The sequence below is a fragment of the Rutilus rutilus genome (genome assembly GCF_951802725.1).
Source record: "Rutilus rutilus genome assembly, chromosome: 23".
Taxonomy (NCBI): domain Eukaryota; kingdom Metazoa; phylum Chordata; class Actinopteri; order Cypriniformes; family Leuciscidae; genus Rutilus; species Rutilus rutilus.
This window is the reverse complement of record NC_140233.1, coordinates 23,809,546-23,815,589: the sequence shown is the minus strand read 5'-3', so window position 1 is coordinate 23,815,589 and position 6,044 is coordinate 23,809,546.

Below are 6,044 nucleotides of genomic sequence, written 5' to 3'. Positions count from 1 at the left end.
GTTTTCATCACACTTTGTCCTAATCCGCCAAATGGAAAAACAATTAAACCAAAATGAATAAACAGCTTCAATATTCGATCTCTTCATGGGCAGGAATGAAACGCCCCTTTCCACTGATTAGTCAACCAGAGATCAAGCCGTGCCGTCATCAGTTAAGCTCCGCGCAACAGAATAATAGCCATCTGATACAGTTGTATGGATTATTACAGAGGTTATTGCAACTACATTTAATCTATTTCTCAACAAACAGCCAGACTAATAAATGGCTCGATACAAACCGTGGCGGTTTGAGTGAGCCGTCCTCACTGCATCCAACACATTGCCAGATCCCCCAAAAGGCAGCTGTTTAAATGGCTTTATGAATGTCCACAATAGCTGATGGAATTTGTAGACTTCGTGAACATCTGCAGATTGCGTTATTTCCATAAGCCACATTTTTAATATCCTAGTGGTGGAAATGCACTGAAATGGGGATTATATTATAGGAGGATGTTAAAATTCACCTTAAAGGGCACCTATAAAGTCCACTGTTACATGTTTGGACATAAATGTGTGTTGGCAGTGTGTGAACAAACTCCACCCACTGGCCCAAAAAACAGAATCCAATGTTGTGGTCGAAGGTATTCAGTGTGTATGTCTTTTCTGGCTTTCTGGAAAAATCACTTTAATTTATTAAACAGTTGATTTATAATTTTAATTCTGGCTCCATGAATAATTTAATCTGACTCCAAATTTAAATGACTCTTTATTTTTTCTATCTTAACAGCTGATCAAAATATTAATTGTGATTTAATTTAGATCATGATTATTCTGAGTATCTCATACTTTCAGTTATTAATTCATTATGGACCCAGTGCCGCATAGAGATCACGTCGGCCGGATCGTGTTTCTCACGGACACAAACTTGTCAGTTCTGATTTTAGTCAGTGGATGCAGGGTTTGCTAGTACCTCTTAAGTCGGTTGCCTTCTGCTCACTCGTACAAAAAAAGTGTAGTTTATTTTAGCCACTTCCATACAACTTGCTAAATCAGTGATAGACAGAAATCAAAAGATCTTCAGATGACATGCCTACTGCTCCGTTCATACATGCGCCTTTAGTTTGACGTACCCTAACTAAGATTTGCGGTAGCACCAGCCTCCTTATAATCTACTAAAATAATAATTAGTAAATAGAATTAAATAAAAATAATACACAATACATAACTGATCAGCATAAAATACAAACATAATTCAAAATGCAATATCAAAAATAGTTTAAAAGAGTTAAAAAAAAATAGATTTTTTAATTAATAAAACAGTAAACTGTATGTCAAACTAATCATAACTCTAAACATCTAACTTTCTATAACTTTGAAACACAATGTACTAAAATGTTCTGTTCTTTGGCATGTATGTGTGCCCTTTCAGAAGACTTCTGAGTATGTGTGTGTAAAAATAACAAATAGGGGAAATAAAACTAGACAGATGATTAGGTTTGAAACCCTGTGATTATGAAGGAATCTTTACCTAGCAACAGAAGGGCTTGTCTAAAAAGAACCAATCAAATTATGTAATGTTTAATGCCATTTTGCCATACCCCTTATTCTATAAAAACTGTTGTATCTGTGTTTACTGGTGGGATTCTCAATGGAATTTGTCTGAGATCCTCCGGCCTTGCTTCTTCTTGGGAGAGATTCCCTGAGAACTGCTCGGGAACTCTTCTGGACGTGATTAAAGCATTTAAAGGACATTTGCTGAAGTCTGTTAGTCGATTATTCCTGCACAGGAAGTAAGCTAGTTTAGGGAAATAAGTTAGAGTAAGAAAACTCGGCCAGTTGTCAACTGAAGATGCAAGAGCTAGAGTATAAAGATATTGGGTGTCGATTTGGAGACGCCCCAGATAAAAGTATTGGGTGTCGATTTGGAGACGCCCCCAGTTAATAAGATCAATTGGGTGTTGATTGGAGACGCCCCAGATAGTTACCTGACAATCTACCACACCTGACAATAGAGACACACAGCAACAGTGTGAGAAGGTCTGTTTACAGATGCTTCCTTGAGTGGTTTGCCAATTCCCTTTAAATACCCAAGTGGAACAAAAGGACAAAAAACATCTTGCACCCAAATATTTATTCAGCTTTCGTTGGACCCGTTCTCGTGCCCCAAGTGGTCACGCCTGAGTTTGGGGGATAAAGACAATGGTTATCAACGATCTTTATTGGGGCATCTCCCACATCAGAAGAACAGGCATTATTTTCTTTTTTTCTGACTGTTCTGCTGCTGCGGGAATGAAATCCCTTTACCATTCGCACCAGAAGTATTTATTTTAACCTCACATAATACAGCTGGAGACAGTAAGTTTGTGAGTGAGACCTGAAGGGGAGAAGACAGTGTGAGGAGTCAGGAACTGAGCATGGGGGGAAGAGATGAGATTGGGCCAGTTTTGTTTTTTTGCAGGTTCGAACTCTTAGTAGAAATCCATCCTTACAACACAATCACCCTACAATGATAAAAATCCACCCACTGCTTTTTTTTTCTTTTTTTTTTTTAATTCCCCATTAAACCAAAGCACTAAGCAGTCTCATTAAACATGCCGTTTTGATTCTCTGAGCAGTGTGACATCATTGTCACACAGCCGCCCACAGCCGCTGACTGACAGTCCTGCATTACCATCAGTGTTGCCATCTTAGCGACTTTTCAGACTCTTTAAGCGACTTTAAAAAATAAATAAAAATGCCTAGCAACTTTTTGGACAAACCTCAGTAACTTTCCAAATGCCAGTACTGGCCTGTGAGCGTGAGGTCTTGCTTTCTCTCTGCCATCACTCTCTTTGAACACACGTCTGAATGGATTCATCACTTATCTGCTTCTCCTTTGTTTTATATTTAAAGAAGGTTTGACCATTTTGATTTCAATTCTTCTCTTGTGCTTATCACTTTTGTAGTGTAGTGATATCGTGAGAACGGGGTTGGGAAGAGAGGAGTGATCACGAGAGTGGGAGAGCTAGCATGTAGTTGAGAGAGTTGTTAATAAAGTGGATATAACAGCAATAAAGACTGGTTATTGAGACAAACAACACAACATACATGGCAACGAGGATGAACACATAAAGAGAACGATTTGGATTACTGTTCAACTGTCGTTGGAAGCGACATCTGGATCTGAAAGAACTGGCATGATGGAAGGTGAAGAAGCCGTAGCACAAGCACCACCGATACATGTTGCACAGGCTCAGTTATCGCTGCCCATTCCATTGAACCTCGGAGTTTCTGATTTGTATGCAGAATACAAAACATGGAAAGACTCTTATAGTTTCTTTGAGTTGGCCAGTGGAACTATCAATGCTGCTGATATGGTAAGACGTGCACATTTTTTGCATTGTATTGGTGCTCCAGTGCAGAGGATTTTTGCCAATCAAGATTCATATACGGTCATACCATAAGATCATACCAGAAAGCCATGGACTCTATGTTATGTGGGATGCCAGGTGTGGTGTGCTACATAGATGATGCGGTCGTGTTTGCTGAAAATGAGCTGGAGCAAAGACTGAGAAATGTTTTTCAAAAATTCCAAGAAAAGGGACTGACCTTGAATAAAGAAAAATGTTTCTTTGGACTTAAGCAGATTGAGATTTTGGGTCATGTTGTCACAGCGGACGGAATAAAACCAGATCCACGAAAGGTTGAAGCAATTTGTAAGGCTCCCAGTGCTGAAAATGTTGCACAGTTACGTTTATTCCTAGTCACTTGTGGATTTTTTTATGAAGTTTGTTCCCAATTATGCAAATTTTCTGTGCCTCTACAAAAACTAACCAGACAAGGACAAGAGTGGCAGTGGTCATCTGAAGCAGAAAATGCATTTAAAAGACTGAAAATAAGAATTAACTAGTAAGCCAGGCCTAGTATACTTCAACATAAATGCTCCAACAGTTGTGATCAGTGATGCAAGTCCAGTCGGACTTGGTGCAGTTTTGCTTCAGACACAAGAAAATGGAGCTAAGAAACCTGTAGCACATGCGAGGCGCTCTCTAACACCAACAGAAAGATGTTACTCTCAGATAGAGCAGGAAGCCTTAGTATGGGTGGTGGAACACTTCAGAGTGTATTTGTGGGAAGGCAGATTTACTCTTCAAACGGATCATCAACCTCTCATTTATATGCTCAATCCAGAGAAGTCAAAGCTTCTGTCTCCTAGAATACAAAGACTTTGACTGAGACTGTATCCATATGACTACAAGATTGAACACATTGCAGGTAAAGACAATGTTGCAGACTCACTTTCTAGACTTCCTTTACCGGAAACTGAGGACAACAGTTACGTGGACACGTATATGGATAGAGTGTTGTCTGTAAATATGATGGATGTACCAGCCTTGACTCTTGAGGAACTTAAAAGAGCTACAATGAACAATACTACGTTGACGCAACTGATTTCCAATTGGAGACAGGACAATTGTCTACTACAATTCCTGAAAGCCTACATTCACACAAACGCTGCTCAGATGAGTTGTCAACCCATGATGGTCTTTTGCTGTGGGGACGCAAGATAGTTCTTCCTTCCGCACTGGTCCAGCAAGCTTTGAAAATTGCACACGAGACACATCAAGGTGTAATTCGACAAAGCAATTCTTGAGAATCAAATTCTATTGGCCTAATATGGACATGGAGGTCGAAAGAATGGTCAAAAACTGTAATGCATGTGTTCCGAATCAACCCTAGCATGAAGATCAACCACTGCATCCATTAGAACTATCACCTAGACCGTGGACCAAGATAGGTATTGATTTGGTGGGTCCTATTCAGAATGTCTATAGACTTACAGTTATAGACTACTACACGTCATACCCCGAAGCATTAGTCATTGCTGATATAACTTCCAAGACTTTAGACTTTATAAAAAATATTTATCCCTTGGAAGTAGTGACTGACAACGGGAAGCAGTTTGTCGGAAACGTCTATAGTCAATGTAGAGGATGGCTCTAAGATTGTAAGAAATGTGAAGCACATTCGTCATTCAACCAGGAGAAAAACAAAGCAATCAAGGAACTCAAGAGACAGCGATCAAGTCAGATTTCTCAAAAGAGCCACAGAGTTCTTCTGTTACAGTGCCAGACACCTGTTGCAAGCCTTGCCTTTTACTACTCGGAGTGGTAGAGTGGTTAAGAAACCTGCTCGTTTCAAGGTATGTTTGTAAGTATGTTTGTTGACAGGTTAGTCAGTTTGGATTGAAACAATATAGCAGTATTCAGAATAACGGTAACAAAGCTGTTAAAACGAAGGGTAATTTGTTATTTTGAAGCATTTAAAGGGGTCATATAATGCCATTTTTGTACAAGCTAATATGATTCTTTAGGGTCTAAATTCAAAGTTTGTAATATACTTTAATTAAAAATTCTCATTAGTATTGTAAGAAAACACTCATTTTACCTGGTCAAAAACAGCTCTGTTTTCAGCACGCCGTTTAAGTGCATGTGTCTTAAAATGATTATGAGCTTTGCTCACCCCGCCCCTCTGTTCTGTGCTTACACAGTTTTTAATAATAACACAATAACCATAACGCCTTGTTCATTATAAACGTGGGATTATGAATTATATTGAGAACGTCGTACATAGAAAACCTGCCGTAATGTACCCTGAGTGTAAACAGCCGCATTCATCGTGAAGCGTGCAGCAAGCGATTTGCAAAGATTAATATAAATATTAATATAAAGGTTAATAAAACGTCACACTTACTTCTTCTTCTGGAGGTGCAGCAGGAAGACGAATAGTTGGTACCGATCCTTTTTTCAGGAGCAGCTTCTTAGCAAAACCAGCTTTATACTGACCTCGTTTGTAAAGCAGTCTGGTGTGTTAAATGATTCGCGCAAACATGAAAGCATTGCTGTTGATCGTGGGGAATATTCCCTTCGAAAACAAAACTCAGCCACTGCGTCTTCAGCGGTTCGGATTTAGGAACATCAAAATGACTGCTGTGTTCCTTATTACACCAAAGAACAGAACACCACAATCGCTTAGACGCCATTCTGCTCATAGACAGTGCTCCAGCGTATCAACAATGACCGCGC